The sequence below is a fragment of the Rhinatrema bivittatum genome, chromosome 8 (assembly GCF_901001135.1).
Source record: "Rhinatrema bivittatum chromosome 8, aRhiBiv1.1, whole genome shotgun sequence".
In the NCBI taxonomy this organism is placed as follows: domain Eukaryota; kingdom Metazoa; phylum Chordata; class Amphibia; order Gymnophiona; family Rhinatrematidae; genus Rhinatrema; species Rhinatrema bivittatum.
Genome location: NC_042622.1, coordinates 150545163 through 150566464, shown reverse-complemented (window position 1 = coordinate 150566464; position 21302 = coordinate 150545163).

Here is a 21302-nt window from a genome sequence, read left to right as displayed (position 1 = left end):
GGGCTTGCGCACGCCGCCGAGCCTATGCAAAATAGGCTCGGCACATGCAGGGGGGGTTTGGGGGTAGGTTTTCGGGGGTACCTGCGAATCTTACGCGCATACCCCTTTGAAATCTACCCCTATGAACATGGGAGTAATATGAAAAAATTTTTCTTTCACATTTATTTTATTTATTTAAAAGTTTTTATATATCGTCATTAAGTTATTTACCATCATAACGGTTTACAATAGGGCACATATAACAAAGAAAATATAGATCATACTTTACATAGAGGGTGCCATAATCATTCGGTAACAAAAACAACATTAAGTATAATATGGTTTATGATGTGGAATTTACATTCATGAAATTCTCATGGGGGATTGTATGTTTATTGCTATTCAACCTGTCGGTTTGACTACAATTATCAGAGGGATAAAATAATTTCCAGGTGGTATCTGGAAATTGTGCGCTGGGTGCTCTATGACCGCCTATCCTTATTTATTTATTTGTTTGTTTGCCTGCGTCGTTCTCTATCTTGAAGGCTTGTTTGAAAAGCCAGGTTTTGAGATGTGTTTTGAAAAGTTTATGGTTTCTCTGAAGTCTTAGATCAAGGGGCATAGTGTTCCATAATATGGGACCAGCCAGTGACAGTGCACATTCCCTAACCTGGGTTAATCTTGCTGTTTTCACAGATGGAATGGTTAACAGGGCTTTGTTTGCTGATCTTAAATTTCTATGTGGGACGTGTACTCGAAGTGCTGTGTTCAGCCATTCTGCTTTTTCGTCATGGATTAGTTTGTGTATTGTGCAAAGAGCTTTGAACTGCACTCTTTGTTCTATGGGTAGCCAATGTAGTGCAGCAAGTGTATCTGTGATGTGATCTTTTTTACTTTTTCCAGTGAGAATTCTAGCTGCAGAGTTTTGTAGTATTTGCAGTGGTCTTATCGTAGTATAGGGTAGACTGAGTAGTAAAGCATTACAGTAATCAGTGTTTGCAAATATCAGTGATTGGAGCACTGTGCAAAAGTTTGGCAGCGATAGTAATGGTTTAAGTTTTCTGAGTATCATGAGTTTAGCATACCCTTCTTTAACTTTTAGTGTTATGTGCTGTTTAAAGTTTAGCTCTGTGTCAAAAATCTCCAGGCATCTATAAGATGCAGTTCTTGGAAAAGAAAACCAATTCCAATATCTTTTTGATTTTTTGGGGGGTTCTAGAAGATTTACAATCAATAATATCATCTGTGATATTGAAATCTCTCCTGACTGCACAGGCATTTTCCACCCATGCAGTTGATTTGGACAACAAATTTGAAAAGAAGCTGTGAGAATACTGGTTGAGGTCATACAAAATGACTAGCATCTACTTGATCCTATAAAGCATTTCCATAACTATGATATATTGACCATTTACATCTGTTACTTGATGTTCAAACTGAAATGGTAATGCTTGAGAATTAAGATCGTAACTCCTCCCTGTCTGGCAGAGAAAGAGGAATAGTAACATTGGCCCTCCCACTCCCTTCTTAGTTTACAGTACTTGAGATCAGTGGTTTTCAATCTTTTTTCGGCCGGGACACACCTGACAGATGGTTCTCACATGCGTAACACACTGAACATGTGACCATCGTGGTGCTAAATGTAAACATACATTCTGCATTCTCAGGAACCCCCTCAACCCCCAACAATGGGTGCAGAGCAGAACTAGGGCATTACCCATACAACTCACCATACAAAAAAGATATTCTGGTTCTGATGACATCTCAGTAAAAGCAAAACAAACTCCCTTTACTGGCAGGTACAATACCCCTCCTTATGAAAAGGCAGTCATTTACCACTAATGCCCCTCCTATTGAGAAAGCACAACAAATAAGATTGATACAAATGCCTACATGCTAGTAAAATACCTCATCTCGGTTATACACACAGAATTGACCTTAACCAAATACAGAAAGACCACAAATTATAAATATGGAGACAAATTGGAAGGAAAACAAAAAAAGCCACTCTGCGTGCAGTGCAAACCTGGAGAAATGGAAAGAGAAATATAGCACCTAACATAGGCCTGGATTTATCAAAATGCACTAAATATCACATGTGATAGGAAAAGGGGCATGTTTTATGGTAATAGCGCACTTTGCGATAAACAGCCTATCTTAGCGCTTCACATAGGTATTACCACAGACTGCGTTAACTTTTTTGCACTTTGCAGTAAGTGCCACAATTTATTTATTTATTTAATTATTTTAATATGACGGCATTCGATCTGAGATATCACATCGGTTTACATTCAGGTACTGTAGGTATTTCTCTATCCCCAGAGAGCTTACAATCTAGGTTTTGTACCTGAGGCAATGGAGGGTAAAGTGACTTGCCCAAGGTCACAAAGAGCGACAGCGGGATTCAAACCTTGTACAAATCTCATCTTTGTGAGAGTTTCCTCACTCCGAAGGTCATCAAATCTTCACAAGAGTGCACTGTTTCTGTTCATACGTCCCACTCTGTATGTCAAAGTGGCCCCTAACCTCTACACTAATACCTAAACCTCACCTCGTGTAGCTAGGTGGGCCTCCTATAGAGGTATAAATACCTAGCTGGTATGAGGGCCTTATAGCTAGTTTCGTGCGCTCTCTCTCTCTCTCTCTCTCTCTCTCTCTCTCCTAGCAGCTTAAAATACTGAAAACACTATTTGCATTACAAAGCCAGCCCACTTGGCCAGAAATCCCACCCCATACCCCTCCCCTTTTCCTAATGCGAAAACACCTTAACGCATGTGAAAACGCCATATAGCACTTTGATAAATGATCCCCGTAGTCCCAGGATCTGCAATAATGCATACAAACCAATCCAGACAAAGTTACACCTGTATGCAAACTCCACAGATTATATCACCCACAGTTATCCGGCCAGATGAAGAGAGCACCGAAGGCCATGATCAGCATTCTGAAGAAGTATATGTCTACATTAGATAAGGACTGGATTGTTAAATTACCCCTAGTGCTGAGATGGCGGAGCCGATTTAAGATGGCGGAGTAACCCTTGGACTGGGCGTTCTACTGTTCCTTTTTCCTTGGTTATGCCGCACTCAACTCGCAAGAGACGGGTTAGGGAAAGGGCTTCAGCTGAAGCCCCTCCCGGTCCTTTTCAATGTGGACCATTAGATGCCCATGTAGTGCGAGGGCTGAGACTGCCAGAACTTGAATCGCTGGAAGTTGAGCGAAAAAGAGAATCACTCGCTTTCTCCTCTGATTCATCGACTACTCTTTCTCCCGGCACCCAGATTTCCCCGCCGAATCCTGCAACTGCGAGAGCATCGATCCCTGGAGGGGTAGTATTGCAGGCAGAAGAGGTTGGGTTGCTTCCCTCCCCTTCTGAGATGGAGAGTTCATCTACAGCCTCAGTGGCCCAGGCTCTCGATACATTTGGCCTTCAGCAGGGAGCTGTGTTTGGAGACAGCCAAGCAGTTGCCGAGGCAAGTGACATTTTTCTTTTTGAATCTGGATCAGAAGTACTGGGTTTCAGTACTTCCTCCTTTTTGGTAAGACCCACTCACATTACCTTAGAATCAATATGGGAAGCCATAGAAGGCCTAAGTAAAGTGATTTCTTCATAATTTAAACCAGTAGAAGTCAAGATTATAGATATTGAAATTAGACTATCAACTTTGGAAGTATTTAAAATACAAACTGAGAAATCTTATGATAAAAATAAAACTGAGATTGAATCTCAGCTTTACAATCTTCTATCATAAGCTTTACAATCTTCTATCATAAGGAAACTTCTCAATTATCTTTTAAAATTGAGAATTTGGAAAATGTGGTGAGAAATCAAAATTTAAGATTTATAAACTTTCCTAAGAGTCCCTTGATTACATCGAAGGATATGCTTAAACGGTATTTCTTGGAAGTCTTGAAGATTTCTGAACAGGCTTTACCATCTATTTCTAAGGTATATTATGCACCGAATTTTAGAAGAGGTTCTCAGTGCAACATGATCCTGTATTGGAAATGGACAATTTAATCTTGGAAGACTCAATTACAGAAGAAGTTTCACCTGCTACTCTTGTAGATAAATTTTGTTCTTGAACCAGATAGAGATTGGGTCTTGCGCCTTTTCTTCAGGCATAAGTCTGAATCTTTCCTGAATCTTTAAGTAAGAGTATTTCCTGATGTTGCAAAACAGACCCAGAAATGATGCCAGCAATTTTTAATTCTGAAGCCTAGAGCCTTGCAAGTGGGAGAGATGTTCTTTTTGAAGTTTCCATGCAAATGTTGTATTAAATATAAAGGTGACTCTTACATTTTTTATCAACCTGCCCAATTGCCTTTATTCTTGGCAGATAAGAAACCAGTTGAAAAATTTCTCTTGTCTCGAGAACTTAACAATCTGTCATTATAGCACAAGAATCCTAAGTTATAGCTCTCGTTCATTACTCCGTTCTCTTGAGACTTAATAATTGTAGTAATACATTTTCCTGAAAAAGTGTATGGCTTCTCCCAGATTGGGGACTTGATTTGAATTTGGCAATATTGTAAGATTTACATTATTTGTTCCATTCCTTTTATGTATTTTCTATGCCTTTTCAGATTTTCATTACACGAATTGTCTTGTTTAATTTTTTTAAATTGAATAAAATATAAATAATAAAAAAAAATTACCCCTAGTGCTGATAGCAAACAGAGCCACGTTTCACTATCATATGGGTTCTCACTGTTGAACTGATGTCCAATAGAGAAGTAGTCTTGCCCATGTCCTTGCTTTACAGGACACAGAATGCTAATTTGGCTACTGCCACCCCTGTGCTCTAGTATGTTACCCATGTGCGGGAACATTTATAAAGTACCTTGGTACTGCCCAGGTGTCCCAAGGCCAATGCCAGAGGTGGGAAGGACTATTATGATTTAAAGCTACCTCTGAAGAATATGAAATTGGAGACTAGGTCTCCTACTATAACTATAGTAAAACAGAACCAAAGAAAAGTAAGTTTGCCTAGCTAAAAAGGACCTTTTGAAATGGTGGATAAGGCTTCACCTGATACATACCTTATCTGAAATAAGATGAATACAGGCGGTGAAGACCTCCTTAAATGGGTCCACATTAACCAGTTTAGACTTGGCATTCTTGTAAAGTAGTTGATCAAATGCTACGTCCAATGATGCTGACACTAATGAAGAAATGGAGGAGCAGTTCTCTCTTGTCTTTCAGATGGAGAGTGCTTTTCCTAGTTCTATTGCTGACAGAAGCCAATGCTGCCAAGCTGGTCGAACTGGGCCCTCCTCTGGCATCATGATTCTGAGCTTCCTCATTCCCCGTCCAGATAGTCACCCAGAAGTCTTTGTTTTGCTTGACCCAAGCACTGATCCAGAGACATTTTAATCTCTAATATCCAATTGCTTGCAACCAGAGTGTGGTTGATGGATTAAATGAAGTATACAACCTCTCCAGACTCTTGCCAATGTCTTATTTAGAGAACTGGAGAACAGTATTAGCACCCTAATGAAAGGACAGATTCCCACATATTTGGTTTCCCCAGATGTCATTGTAGATGCCTTTGCTAAAATTTCCCAAAATAAGATTGAGACTATCCAGATCCAGATTGCTTATTATATGGGTAATACTATTCCTCAGTATGTTGACATAGAGAATGGAGGTTGCCTATAAGCTAAATTTACTTTTCATATTACCTGAGAATGTGTACCAAGTGAAACAAATGGTTAATGTAGGTGCTGGGATAGACAGTTTTATACCTGTATGTACATACCTGGCCCTTTTGGCCTACCAAAATGATAACCCACAGCAGAATCTAGTTCCTAATTTAGGCCTGTGCCCGCAAACAAAGGACATACACTGGCTATGACCTAGTAAGCTTTTCCTGAAGCTCTGTGTGGTTTGTCCCTGGATAATGTCCGAGAGAAGAGTAAGATTGCTGCATTAGATAGTTTAGTTGGTTAGTACCCCATTGCAGGAAATCACTATTTCTAACAGACATGATGTTACCAGCAAGGTCCAGCAGTGTTTCCCTAATTACTGCGCCAAAGAATTCTATAGTCACTATAGAGGGGATGTCACTGTACTACCTTGAGCCTGACCCTATCCCACAATGATGGAGATTCTAAATTTTTTTTGGAGACATGACATCAACTTTGATGAAAACCTGGTATATCTTTTAGACTATTAAAAAAAAAATCTCACACTGTTGGGCTGACCAGGACTCCGCAGAAATTGCGGACTACAAGTATGATTCCTGGGCTGAGGATATTTTGCAAACAGATTATGTTCTGACTTATGCCCTACCTATCTTAGCTGCCCTCTCAGCTGGGCTCACGTTTTCTCTTTAGGAAAGTTGTAATTCTAGTCAGGGCCCTTACAGGGAATTCCCCCACTTAGGTCAGATATTTGCATGACTTCTCCCCCACCTGAGCCCTTGGAAATGTAGCTTAGCTTGGCACTTGTGCATATCATGTGGGGGTTATTCAGGAATGAGCCATGCACAATTATGAGATTGCATCACACTTAGATCAGAAGTGAATATATATTTGCATATACCCAAGATCTATAGTTGCCCTCACTACTCACATTCTTACATGCATGGCATGATTTATGATTTTCATTTCTTCTTTTCCTTCCTCATTGCTATTACTATCTTTTCTTTTCTTTTATTATTATTGTATCATCATTATTATTATTGTTATAATGTTCACTATTATGTTTAGTATTATTTCATTATTATATTATTATTCACCAGTATTATAATTTCATTATTATTGTTCTATTTATTATTGCCTTATGATCAGGGCTATACTTGTTGGCTCATATCATCTAGTGGAGACTTGCGCAGTTAACCTAGTAGTTAGGTTTAAATAGTGAGGTGCTCCCTTAATAGCTCCTCACTTTTAAAGAGGTGGGAAATTATAGGAAATAGCCCAATTCTTGCTAACAGGACAAGCAGCCAAAATGGACTTTCTGAAGTCAGTAAAAATGGACATTGCCTGTTCTACCATGGGCAGCCAAATGCAGAGATTTTGCAGTTCTGGGTATGTAACTAGCCAGACAGATTTATGGACACTTTGCTAGACAAGCTGGCACCAAAAGAAGCCAAAAGAAACATCAGTACTAATGGTGCTGTGTGTGAATCTGTACAATAATGGCTAGTCACTGTCAGAGATGAAAACTGGCAGTCATCAGAACTGATTGCTTGATAAATCTGGAGATGAGACAAATGACTGGCAAAAAAGTGGGAAGATCAGCTAATTAAAGCCTTAATTATGCATTCACCTGACTATGCATGAAGCTGCTGAATTATGTATAGGTGAGCCCTTAAAAGTGGCAGGGATGCAAGCGCTTGTGACCATTGTCAGCCAATTGTTACCCATCAAAGAGAAGGATGTGGCCAATCTGAGAGCTGTAGCCTCCACCCTGGCCAAGCTCCCTACACCTGCTGCAGAGAGAAAAGAGTGATCCCTTTCCAGGTGTCCCTGAGTACAGGAGCTAAGTGCACCTTGCTGCTAGAAAGTGAAAAGGTGAAGCTCTTCTCAGTGCAGAACATCCTGGTCTGGGGAATAGACCCTGCCGCCTCAGGATCTGGTGTCCTGGTCACAGAGAGACCAGCCTGCTGAAGAATCAGAGACAAGAGTGCATTGCTACAGGTCCTATATGGTAAGAAACTAGCTCTATTCCCCACCCTGTAGGTTAGTAAGTTAGCATTTATTAGCAGTTTAAATGTAAGTCTCTGCTAAAGAGAGGTAAGTCCAGCATTAATTGTAATGTGATGAGCACTGGATGTTAAGAATATTTTTGTAACTGTTTCGCTTATTTTCTGTGTTCCTACTTGCTTGTGTGTTTCCTGATGCAGTGTTAAACATAGCCCTGTGTAGCTTAGCAACAAATAAGATTCTCTTCAAACAATTTGGTAATTCTCTAAACTGATGGATAGGAGAGTCTCTGGTAAATAGTAGGTACATACATAAAGGAGGTGGGGTTGGAGCTCATAGCTCCTCTCCTTACACATCTCTTCATTCCACAAAAACCATACACATTCATACCCCACTTTCCATACACAATTTCCCATTTCTATCAGTAGCAAACCCTCCTCCCCTTCCAAATCAGTAAGCTCAACTATCCAAGTTACAGCAAGAAAAGTAACTATCTCGCCCTACGAGGAGGTTTCTTTTCTCCGCAGCAAGATCTTCCCTCCTGCTTGAACCTGGAAGTCTCTCGGAACCAGCAATGATATCTATAGCAAATATTCTCTGAAAAAGTTAGGTGCCCAGGGCTGGGAAAAACAGGTTGAACACTTTGGTTGAAGGAAAGCTTCTATATTCTGTATAATCATTCATCCTTCTGCCAAGACTCTAATGTAAACTAGAGTGACCCAGGATTATGTTACATTGTTGTCTGCTGATATACATTTTCTCTTTTTCCCATTAAATGATGTGAATAAAACAAGTAATTTCTATGTACTGAAAAATCAGTCTCACACTGTCAAACTTTTACAATTTAACAACTCATATTGATGTGCGTTATCTCTGTATATTAGGGTATGCCATTTATTGAAGATATTTTCTGTGGCAAATTCTGTCATCACCTTATAATAATAGAGGTAGTTGTAATAATCCTAATGAGAATTATGAGTAGTCTTGTAAATCCTTGTAAAGGAAATATGTGTCTGTATGGCCATTGTGATTTTTTAAAAGGATTCCTCTGCATGACTTCAACAATTACTGTGTCGTTGTTGATAAATGCAGAACAGTGAAGAATTCTTATAATTTACAGCTTTAATCATTTCCTTAGTTATTTATTATCCCAGGATAATACATGAGGAGAGACAAGCAAAGATGTGCTGGCTGGACTGCTGAAGGACCTGTTCAATAGATCCTTGGAAATGGGAGTGGTGCCGCAAGATTGGAGAAGAGCAGTGGTGGTCCTGTTTCACAAGAGTGGGAGTAGAGAGGAGGCTGGAAACTAGAGGCCGGTTAGGCTTACCTCGGTGGTGGGAAAATTAATGGAGACTCTGCTGAAGGAAAGGATAGTGAACTATCTACAATTCAGTGGGTTGCTTGACCCAAGGCAGCATGGATTCACCAGGGGAAGGTCCTATCAGACAAATCTGATTGATTTTTTTGATTGGGTGACTAGAGAATTGGATCAGGGAAGAATGCTGGATATGATTTTCTTGGATTTTAGTTAAAGCTTTTGATACAGTCCCACATAGGAGACTTGTGACAAAATAAGAAGCTTGGGAGTGGGTGCCAAGTTAGTAGCGTAGATTGGAAACTGGTTGACTGACAGGAGACAGCATATAATAGTAAATGGAACCTACTCTGAAGAAAGAACAGTGTTAAGTGGAGTGCCACAAGGACTGGTTTTAGAACTGGTTCTGTTTAATATCTTTGTAAGCGACCTGGTGGAAAGGATAGAAGGTAAAGTTTGTCTATTTGCGGATGATACCGAGATCTGCAACAGAGTGGACACGCTTGAAGGAGTAGAGAGAATGAAAAGTGATTTAAGAAAGCTTGAAAAGTTTTTGAAGATTTGGCAGCTGGGAGTCAATGCCAAGAAGTGCAGATTCTTGCATCTGGGGTGAGGCAATCCAAAACAGCTGCATGTAATGGGTGGTGAAAGACTGATGCACACGGACTGGGAGAGGGACCTTGGTGTGGATAGTGTCTGATGATCTGAAAGGGGCAAAGCAATGTGACAAGGCGATTGCTAAAGCGAGAAGAATGTTGGGCTGCATAGAGAGAGGAATAACCAGTAAGAAAAAATAGGTGATAATCCCCTTGTACAGATCCTTGGTGAGGCCTCACCTGGAGTACTGCGTTCAGTACTGGTGCCCGAATCTCAAAAAGGATAAATACAGGATAGAGGCAGTCCAAAGAAAAGCAATGAAAATGGTGAGGAGAGGCTGAATATGTATACCCTGGAAGAAAGGAGGTGCAGGGGAGATATGATACACTCCTTCAGATACCTGAAAGGTTTTAATGATGCACAATTGTCAAATCTTTTTCATTGGAAAGAAATCAATAGAACTAGAGGTTATGAAATGAAACTCCAGGGAGGATGACAGAACCAATGTCAGGAAATATTTCTTCACAGACAGGATGGTGAATGCCTGGAATGCCCTTCCAGAGGAGGTGATAAAGATGAAAACAGTGAAAGAATTCAAAGGGGCATGGGATAAACACCGTGGATCCCTAAAGACTAGAGGATGGAAATAAAGAAAGATGCATGGGGGTAACTTGTTGGTGTGGCAGCTGCTACCCTTAACAAATAAGCCTTGATACGGTTAATGCAACTCCAGCATTGCTCTCTGCTTCAATGGCAGTGGGAAAAAGGGAACTGGATTCATACAACAACTGAGGGCCCCCGTCTTTTACGGTTTGGGGAACAAATAAACATGTGGGTAACTTGCTGATGTGGCCTTTACTTCCCTTAATCACTAACAGGCCGATTCAATAAGCTCTGCGGGAGAGCAGGCGCCCAGAGGCGAGTGCCCGCTCTCCTGGGCGCACGATTCAGTATTTAAATTAGTGCTGGTGCTAATACAGAGCACTAGGGACACTAGCGCGTCCCTAGCGCCTCCTTATTGGTGGAAGCAGCGACTGTCAGCGGGTCTGACAACCGACGCTTAATTTTACCAGTGTCGGTTGTCTAACCTGTTGATAGCCACGGGTTTCGAAAACGGCGCCAGCAAAATTGAGCGTCTGTTTTCCAACCCACGGGCTGTGGGCAGATTTTTTTTTTTTACAGAAGTTTTGTTTTTTTTTTCATTTTTGGGGCCTCCGACTTAATATCGCTATGATATTAAGTCGAAGGGTGTACAGAAAAGCAGTTTACTGTATAAGGGGTAACAGCGCATCAAAAATGTGCTGCTAAAAGGGGGCTAAATGGTGCGCTCGGCTAAGCGCACCATTCTGTATCGGCCTGTAAGTCTGATCCTTTTGATGCAGCTTCATCATTGCTGTCTGCTTCCACGGCAATGTTTAATGGAAATTGGATTCAAACAGCATCCGAGGGCCCTGACTTTTACGGTTTGGGAAACTGATAAGCACGAGGATAACCTGCACAGTGCAGCAGATACTGGCATAAGCTTGCTGGGCAGATTGGGTGGCTCATTTAGTACTTTTCTGCCGTCATTTCTATGTTTTTATGTTTAAGCAAGAAAAACAAATAACTCATAACTGTCACATAACAACTGGTTAGCTAAATCTTTTTTTTTTTAAGTTTTTGGGTGTTTATTTCTTTTTAAGAACTGTGTCATATAAAAGAGGCCCTCTGCACCACTTTCAGCAATTACCAGTGTGATTGAGCAATCAAAGTTGCTCCATAAAAAATGTTGCTTCATCACCAATAGTGATGATTACAGTTTGTCCTTTGTGAAAGATACGGTAAATACAAGCTAGGAATTGCAGTGAGAATTTGACCCCTCATTGGTACAATTGTGTACAGTAGGGAGTTAGTTCCCACCTGGTTGCCATCACTTTAGCTGAATAATCTGGAAAGAGCAGTAACTTACAATTTTTGTACTTGAGATCTTTGATTTTCCAGTAAGCATTTAAAATGCATATCTTATCTGTATAATTGAGATATTTTACTATTACTTGCCTTGGTCTCCCAATAGTCTGGTCAGCGGATCCAACACGATGAACTCTCTCGGCAAGTATAGATCTTTCTGTCTGATCCACGCTCAGCGCTTCCGCTGCAAAGATGTGCAGAAATTCAACAGCTTTTCTGTTGTCAACGTTTCTGGCACACCTAATGTGCGAACATTTTCTCACAGGACAAGCAGGATGGTAGTCCTCACAAATGGGTGACATCGAGGATGGAGCCCTGTACGGAAAACTTTTCTGTCAAAGTTTCAACAAGCTTTGACTGACACTAGCACACTGGGTGCACTGAGCATGCCCAGCCTGCAATTATCCCTGTGAGCCACAGGTGTCTCCCTCAGTCTTCTTTTTTCCGCTCTGCAGTCAGCATAGCGGTTGGAGCTCTGTGAGGATTTTTTTAACTAATTACCTCATGGAAACACTTAACTTTTCACTTCAAAAAACACTTTTCCCTGCACAGGTCTCCCTCCGCGTACGTTTTTACGACGCTCGGTGAGTACTAATTCTTATTTTTCGGTCGGTTCCTGTCACTATCTTAAGGCTGTTAACTGACTGAAGCCTTCCCTTCCCCCATTTTTCAGTTAGCTTTAAACAGCTTGCGAGTATCTCTGTGACACTCTGCTTGCTTATGCTAGTGGGGTAGGGATTTTTTCCTTAACTTTAGGACCTCTGTAGCTTCAAGTCCTTCGTTCCCTGGTACCCTCACGCAGTCGATACCCTATCGCTACACCGGGACCCTCCTAAACCGCCCTGGGCTTTTATATGTCATCAGTGCCCCTCCCCCCACGGTGCCCTGATGCCTTTATCTATGTTTTTGCTTTTCAGTGCTACCAGGCTTTTTCCTCCTACGCACTGTTTTTTTCCTTGGGCTTCCTCGGTGCCGTCCCTACCCGGATGCATGCCATTGACGCACACGCTGTTAGTCACTGCCATGCATACTCGGGTCGCCGCCACCGCTGCCCGAGACACTTTTTAACGATCCCAGGGTCACTTCATCGATGCCACCCCCCCTTTTGGGGATGCCATCGATGCCCCATCCTCCCCACCGATGTCCAGCCCTTTTCCATCGGTGGGCATCGGTGCCACATCTATTCGTCGGTGGGCATCGATGCCGGATGGTCCCCATCGGTGGACATCGGTGCCGGATGGTCCCCATCGATGGACATCGGTGCCGGATGGCTTGTCCGTCGATGACATTGGTGCCGGATGGCCGTCCGTCGATGGCATCGGTGCCAGGTCCTTTTGCATCGATGGACACCGATGCCCAGGTGTTTCATCCATGGGCATCTATGTTAGAATGCATCCATCGAGGGCAGTCGATGCCAGGCTGCTCCCATCGGTGAAATTCGATGCCCAGGTGGGTCCCATCGGTGGGTATCCATGCTGGCTCGATTCCGTGGATGGGCGTTGATGCCAATGCCAGCCTTATGGCTGGCATCGATGCCCATGCCGATTCCAGGACTGGCGTTGATGCCGGGATGGAATTCATCGACTGGGAGATCCATGCCATCGATTCCATACGTGTCCATATCGATGCCACCGACACACGTGTCTGGGGCACCGATGCCATGTACACTTGGAAATCTGAGTCTGTCCAAATCGATACCGTCAACGTCTGTGGCCCTATAGTTGATGCCCGTGGCCATGCCACAAACGGCATAAATGCCCGCCTCCATGCATCAATGCCCTCGACACCTCCGTTTTCCTTCGGTGTCCTTGACGCCCTATTGATTCGACTTCGACTCAGTCGATGCCGGTATCTTTTTCAATAACGGCAATGTTTTTCGATTATTCGATTCCACATCGTTTCAAAGATACCTATGCCACTGCTGTCAGTGCCCGTCACTGTCATCATTCTCCTGGCCAGTCATCGACGATTTTTCATACCCATTTTGATGATATCCTCGAAGCCCCTTAGGTTGCCTTCAATATCGTCAATACCGACATAGCACCGCCACATAATACCCTCGCCTCCTCACATTGCTCCACGCTTTGGGTTCTTTTTTAAGCCCCGTATTAGCTTAAGACACTCCATTGTGTCAGGAGCAGAGCAGGCGTGCTGACAGTTCATCATCGATCGCCTTCCAGGACGACGAGGGCTTCCATCTCGGCGCTGGGGAAAGACCGGGCCGAGCACCGTGGCACCCATCATCGCCGACATCGTGATCGTCCGCCGCTGACGCCATCCAGCACATCGGTGCCATCCTTCTCCAGGCTGGACAACGCTCGGGCAGAGCGACATCACCACTGCCATCAGCACTGTTCCTACAGTTTTGGCAGTCCTTGGTGATCCAGAACTTCCGGATCCAGGTCCGACAGCTTCTGCATTGGCGTCACGACACATCGAGCAGCGCTGTGACGAGGGAAGGGAACATGAGTTCCGTTAGGGCTCCTCTGTTCCTGGCGTGCCCCACCGTCAAGTGGTGTGGGACTATGGCCATCTGTTACACTTAGCAGTCTAAACGCCACTCACGCCTGGCCTGTCTCCTCTGTACCTGTGCCACCATACCGGGTTTCAGAGCGAGATGGACGTTTACGTCCCCGGCCTTACCCTCGAGGACTCCGGAGACCGTCGGAGTCAACAATCTTCACCGGCTCGTCTTGCGGCGATCCACGTCGGATGGTAAGTACCCGCTTCGGCGGCATTCCCATAGAGTTGTGTTCTCCCATTCGGACCGTGGTTCGAAAAGTTCTGGGTCATGTGCCTTTTAGAACTGTATTAGTGTCACATATCGCTATGTTAGCTATGTTAGCCACAATATCAGGAGAACCCCTCTATCTTCTTGGGATTGCAGCAGAGCTTCTTCTCTTGTCAGTAACAAGTCCCTGTGCCGACCAATGCTCTGACTCTTGGTTCCCTCCCAACCAAGGTCCAGCTGCATTGGCTGATCTGCTAAACATGAGATTCAGCAACCATTGCCCCATGTACAAGTCCACCTTGAGGCCTGGCCACAGGTCTCAGTGTCTCCTTGTACAGCATACAGAAATGCGGGTACCACTTACCGCTCACACACCTGCAGGAGCCTACATGATATCCTCCATTGGGACACCTCCTGGTCTCCCATCTGGTCAGATATCAGAGCGGCCACCCCACCTTGTACCAAAGTCCCGGTACACTCCCCCAGGCGCTACGAAGTGCAGAGGGGAGAAGGGAGGGGGGTTGGGGAGTTTTAATTGCACTATTCTTTCTTTTAACAGAAAATAGTTACTCTCCGCACATCCTGGACCTAAGAAAATCCAACTTTCTTTAGACGTCACAGGTACAATGGTATCTTTGGTTACCATCACTCCATACTGCAGTAAGTACATTATTTTAATGTTTCTATGTGCTTTATGGTGAGTCAACATTACAACCTCAAGCTCTGCCGCTGGCACCAGCTTCGGTAAGTGAACTGTCTCTTGCATCACTGTTGGTGAATGCTGTTTTCTCTGCGGAGTGTAACATCATTCACTTTCCTTGCATAGACTACTGCTAACCACTTTCAGTACATGCAAGGAGCTCTCACTTTTTTCAGGACTCACTATACATTTACTAACTGGGATTACTGTCACTGCCATAAATCCCTTCTGTAACACTTCTGGACACCACAGTCTTAAGACCCTCTTGTCCAGCATGCGCACAGACATTCTGATACATTGTTATATGTCCCTGCGCATATTTTCCATAACCTCAGCCTTTCAACTTTTCATGGTTGGGCTATGGGGTTTCTTCCCACTATGCATTTTTCTCATAATTCAAAACTGCTATGGGTTATATTCAGTGACATTCTATACTCAATGGACCTAAGTGGTTTCATTGCTTTCGTCCCTGATTCTTATCCCAGTTCGAACTAGGACCTAGTCTCCTTCGACTCATGCTCGCAATTCCTTAGGGTTATAAAGTTTCTCCTGAAAGCTGTCAACCCATTATGCATCTATTGCACTCCAGCATAGTTTCTCATAAACTTCCTGGACGTTGCACCCATGAGTTATGCCCTTATGCCTTCCAATACTGCTTTTGCAACAATTCTTTGTGCATACAGACAGACAGCATAGGGACAATGTGCTTTCCAACTCATAAGCACGCATTACCTCTTAGCTGCTCTGCTAGACAGCTGCGCAGCTCTACCCTTGGCCCTTGTTCACTTCATGCGTCCTTGGGCCACATATCTAAGAGATTTAATGAACGCTCTATCAGACCTTCTCCACGTAGGTTCTATCCTCTCGAATGGTCTCAATTACATGTGTACAGGGCAAATCTTTTAACGCTGAGTTTAACTAAACTTTCCTCGGCGTCTGCATCATTCCATACGATGCACAGGTTCTGCTCCCTGCACATGTTTCCTATGCGTTCCCTTAGATGCCTTTTCTTCCATCAAAGGCCTCTTCAATATATCTCTTCTGCTGCCTCTCGTAGCCAGCATTCTTCTAATGTTGAACTGGGATGGGGTTCAGTATTCTTTTCCCCACTCCCTGACTGAGATCAGTATGCTTTCCCATACTTCTCAATCCATCATATCAGTAACCTTTTATTCTCTCACCAGTCAGTCCCAAATCATAGACTTACTGATGTTCTTAGGTTCTGGTAGCGTCACAAAACCTTCTAAACATAAATCTTGCCGTTTAATATGGCAGGCTTTACCTCCTGACGCTAAAAAAAAAAAGAAAAAAAAAGAGGTATTACCCCTTTTACTTTTCCACCATTTTTTCTTACTCCCTCGGATTCTGTTCTCCAGACATCCTCCACATAGATACACCTTTCTCTTAGGAGGTGTATCGTTTTGGGAGTTGGGTTCCCGTTTTCGGTAATCCTCTCTGAGTCGGCTTACCATGGATTATCCACTGATCAAGCCGACTCTATTTCTCTAATCACGGAATGAACATATATATTCTCCTTATAAGTCTCATACATTCTACGTTTGAGCCTTTCCATTCCTCTCTTCCACTGTTTGGCAAGGGAACTTCTTTCCCTCTTAATGTCATTCCTGCCAGCAGGGTCCGTGAGTTATGCACTCTTTCCATACTCACCTGACTCCGTTCCTCTGCCACTGAGTAGTTCTACGCATTCAACTTTCTATCCTTTTCAGGTAGATGTTGTATCTCCTTTCCTCAGGAAATACTCTATTAATTTTTCCTAACCTCTCTCTCTCTCGCCCTAGGGAGAGACTGGGTTTTCCACATTCCTGGACAGTAATGCTGCGCTTACATTCTATCTACATTGCACTGCATTCCATGTGAATTCCACTTGACTCTTTCCTTCATGCAAGGGTCAAGCTGCTACTTCCAGTGGCCACACAGACCTAATCCTTCTGATTAAGTGGTCTATATTTCCTTTCCTACCAACAAGCAGACATTTCACTACAACACTGTGGGTATCCACATACTGTTGTGTCCGTCTTAGCCTTAACAGCTTCCCTTTGGTTACTGCTGCTTGTACTTTTTTTATCAGGTTGCAGCCTGGAGTCCTCTCCATACCTTCGCAGCCTATTATTGCTTACATTTGACTAGCTGGCATGCTCCATGTTTGGCCAGTCCGCCTACTCTTACTTTTTTCAATTCACTACCCAACATCCTTCCACGAACCCATTATGGTGTTGCGGATGCCCTCCGTTCCCATTTCCACCTCAGTCGTTACGCCTTTGCGCATCTGCGGTGTATCTGGTGCATTCCCGGGCATCCTCAGCTCGGTACTCACCCATTTGTGAGGACTACCATCCTGCTTGTCCTGTGAGAAAGCAAATGTTGCTTACCTGATGTAACAGGTGTTCTCACAGGACAGCAGGATGTTAGTCCTCACGAAACCCGCCCGCCACCCCGCGGAGTTGGGTCTGTATACTTTTATTTTAGTTTCGCTTGCGCTTTTTAGCTATAAGACGAGACTGAGGGAGACACCTGTGGCTCACAGGGATAATTGCAGGCTGGGCATGCTCAGTGCACCCAGTGTGCTAGTGTCAGTCAAAGCTTGTTGAAACTTTGACAGAAAAGTTTTCCGTACAGGGCTCCATCCTCGATGTCACCCATTTGTGAGGACTAACATCCTGCTGTCCTGTGAGAACACCTGTTACATCAGGTAAGCAACATTTGCTATTTCACGTACTTCGATTCTCAAGCTCATCAAGCTTCTCCTCTAATATTTTATGCTTGGCTTTCATTGCTTCTTACGAAGTATCTATGCTTTCCCAATGCTCCTCATGCATCTTCACCAGACCACCCAATTTGATTAGAGTATTATTGAGTCAAACATTTCCCGCAGTTTGTTAACTGATGATTATATTTTTGTAATTAATCTGTCACTGCAGCTGTTATTGCTTGAGTTCTTTTATTGTTGCTTCTGAGATCCCCTCTAAGCTTGGGCCTATCTCAGGCACCATCTTGTGCTCAGCAACAGGTACTCCTTTATCTGTACTCATCCTCTCTGAACGACTGGCCATTTCACTCGTTTTTATCACAAAATTATCCAATAACTCTGCTTTCCAAACACTGTAGAATTTCCTGAAAATACTTAGTTAAACATGCAATTTTTATCATGCTCATAGCTGGCTCCTAGGTAGAGAGTTGTTCTGGCTTCCTCTCAGGGTGATGCCATCACTGGAAGACCACAATAGACAATTTGAATGATAGGTTACAAATTACTAGTAATAGATCTACAATTTTATTTTTGAGTTTTTTCAGAACTCTGGGATGTATGCCATCTGTTCCAGTTGATTTGCTACTCTTTAGTTTGTCAATCTGTCCTATTATATCTTCTACAAAGAAAAACACTTCAGAAGTGACTGCTGCACAAATGCGGGTTTTATTTCTTCTGTCAAGACATAAGCTACTACAACAAACACCAATTGTCTGGATGTATTAGGAACTTCAGCCATTATTAGATTGCAAGGAAAGACATGGAAATAAAAGGTAAAAGAAAAAAGTACCACTCACACCCGCTAAGACTTCAGTCCTGTTATAAAACTTCCAGCTTAAATGTGGCAAAAAATGAGCATGTATATAATATATACACATACAAGAAACTCTGAGGCCAGGATAGGTTTCAAGATAACAAGTTCATTATATAACATGTCTGCTATAAAAACAAAACATGGTTTTCTATTTGTAGCCAGTGCTAAGACCTGCACCTCATTATATTTTTGTAGGGTGAACACATGATATAATTACAAGAACAATTTATATCCTTATCTATTTTTGGGGGGGATGTAAACAATTTTATCAGCTGAGGGGTTTTTAGCTTATTGTGAAAAAATAGCCATTACAGACCACAAATTTTTCACATTTTAAGTATTATTTTCCTGACAACATGAAATTAGCAAAATACATTACTGCTGTTTGTATCAAATTTTGCAAATTCCTAAATTTACACTATTTAAAAAATTGATAGGTCAATATTCAAAAGCCATTTAGCTGCATAAATTGGAGGCGGGCAGGAGGCATTTCCAGGAGAAGTGGAATTAGCCGCATAACTTATGTGGATAGCTCTGGTCAGGCCCTAGGGCTGTCCTAAAGTTAGCAGGATATACTTATCCTGCTAACTTTAAGATAGCCTGTATATTCAGTGGAGGTGCTGCGCCGCTCAAAATCCAAGTTGTAGCCAGGTAGGTGTATCCGGCTAACTTAACTAGCCGCTCCACGGCTGAATATCAGCCTCAAAGAGGTCTACATTCAGCCACCATGTGGCTTTGCCTTTTAGCCAGTTAGTGTTGTATATTCAGTGGCGCAGCCATGCCACTGAATATACACAACTATTTTAAAGTTAGCCGGTTATGTCTAATTAGCTAACATTAAGACAGCTCTTTGGCCTGACCAGAGTTAGCCGGATAAATCAGCCTGCTCACTTTGAATATCAAGTTAACTAGTTAATTTATCTGGCTAACTCGACTCCTCCCAGATCCATCCATTCCCCACCTCTGACTTGTCCGGTTAAAAATTTAATCGGCTAAGCCACTTAGGAGGCTAAGTGGCGCCTGCTGACCATAGATTGATATTCAGTGGCATGTCTTAGACAGCTAAGTGGCACTTAGCCAGATAACTGCTGTTTTGAATACTGGGCTCAAAAAGCTTACTTTTTGTGAAGTCAAGCATCTTTACATGGAGTTGGGGGTTTTCTCTATGCAAAATCCACACTTAATTTTGCAATATTTCCTAATGATATTGGTGATTTTGAAATGGGCGAACTGCATCTCCCATAAAAGATGGCAGATTTTCAGTGACAGTTTTGGGTTTGTTTTTTTTTTTTTTTTAATTCATTCATAGTTTTTTGAAGGCCATTGATTATTTTCCATTGCAAATAAATCACAGCTTGGGTGGATTTTTGAGATCTTTGAATATGTTTTCAACAATTTATCCTTGGTGAATTGGCACTGGGGCCGATGCAATATAAAGCTCAGAAAGCGGGCGTTGAAAAGTCAGCGCTCGCAAGGGAGGGCGCCATGCAATACCAAAATTAGGGGGTTACAATAGCAACCCCGCCGCGGCTGCCGGTTATGGAGACCGACGCCGGTAATCTCAGTGTCGGTTTTCATAACCGGCCATCTGCCAGCAATGAAAACGGCCGTTGACGGCCATTTTCATTACTGGCAGACGGCCGGTTATGAAAACCATCATAACTCGGTGGTCTGCTGGGTTATTTTTTTTATTTTTTACTTAAGAAAAGAAGTACAGAAAAGCTTTTCTGTACTTCTTTTAACCGCGCTCAGATATTAACGCCTGCTCCAGGCAAGCGTTAATAGCTGAGCGATATTTTTTTGCATGCAGAGTGAATGAGTAATAGCCTCATTCACATGCATTTGCATGTGATGAGCGCCATTACATTCACTCCATGTACGACGCGGGTTAAATAGGCGCCCCTATTGCATTGGGGGTGGATTAGCACCTATTTAACCCGCGTTGGAGTGCGGGTTATACAGTGCGCTCGGCTGAAAGCATTGTATTGCATCGGCCCCATTGTGAGCTAAGGCTCAATCCAGAGAATAGACTATTCACTCTGTCCTAAACACATTTCTCTAGGCATGAGGTATACCCCAGACCCAGTGGTATAAGAGGAGTTCTCCCTTTTGAGGATTCCCTTGGGTACATTTTAGGAGTTCTCTTATCTTTGCTGAGGTTTATATAGATGACAAAATAGTCATAGCTTCCAGGATTATAAACTGGCTCCTTTTTTTAAGGACTGGCTGATCCAGTCTTGGTTTTACTCCATTGCATGCATGGACTTGTCTATATATATAGTGTGCTTGGCCAGCTGCAGTGTCTGTTTGTTGGTAGGAGGTGAAGGGGTACACATGCACATGCTTGTGCTCCCCTTCACTCAGGAGCTACAGCAGAATAGATTTCCTAGCTCAACAAAACGGCTGCCTGCAGAGAAATGCTCCAATGTGCGCTCCTCCAATCTCCAGCTCTGACGCTGTATATTTTTCTGCCAAGGAAAGCAGTTGCCTATGAAAATCCTCTTGGGTGATCCACCACAGAGCTGGCTGTGACAATTGTCTGGTGGGGTGTGCATGCACCACCTGCTACTTTTCTTCTGCAGCGGTAACACTCAAATGTCTTGGGCTCCCTAGAGTTGTGTGTGCCATATCCTACATGTGAGCCTCTGGAGACTTGCTAGCGAGTTAGTCTCCTCCCACATGTAAGGCTCTACAGTTGGTGGTCTACAAAGAAGATGTGGGATAAGTGGAGGCCATAGTAACACAGGGCCAGATTTCTAACCTATGCGCGGGCGTAATTTGTGTGCACAACCCGGC